The sequence below is a fragment of the Mus pahari genome, chromosome 1, assembly GCF_900095145.1.
Source record: "Mus pahari chromosome 1, PAHARI_EIJ_v1.1, whole genome shotgun sequence".
NCBI classification, from domain to species: Eukaryota; Metazoa; Chordata; class Mammalia; order Rodentia; family Muridae; genus Mus; species Mus pahari.
Window position 1 is genome coordinate 139,689,533 of NC_034590.1, and position 609 is coordinate 139,690,141.

A 609-nucleotide genomic window follows, 5' to 3' on the forward strand; every position below is an offset into this window, starting at 1 on the left:
AGAGAGAGAGAGAGAGAGAGAGAGAGAGAGAGAGAGACAGAGACAGAGACAGAGACAGAGACAGAGAGAGAGAGTCAGGATGAGCATGGGAGAGGGAAGCCCAGAGACAAAGCTTTTTTAAACAGTGTAACTCTCAGGGCCAAAGTCAGAGAACCAGACCCCTATTATTCCTTGAGTAATATGTCAACCTCAATGTAGTCTCTGGGCATGGATTTAAAGTAACAATTTAGAATAAATCATAATTAGAAAGCTAATTAACCGGAGCAATGCATAATAAAAGACATAGGCCTTGAATTGTGCCTCCGAAGCCAGCTGACTTTTGCTTTTGTATTTCTGGTAGGAGGGACTATAGATTATATCTAAATATATCACAGGAACCCTAACAAATAGGCTTGGGCACAATTAAGCCACTCGACATAAAGCAAAAAGCTTCCCCAATGTCAGCAACCAGCGGTGTTCTTTCAAATTTAAGGCTTCTGTAAAACCTAAAAGGAAACACTAATCAGCAACCCTTTATCCTTTTAATGAAGGCCGGCAGCTCTTGTGTGTATATATATATATATATATATATATATATATATATATTTTAATCTCTCTTTGCTTTACAGT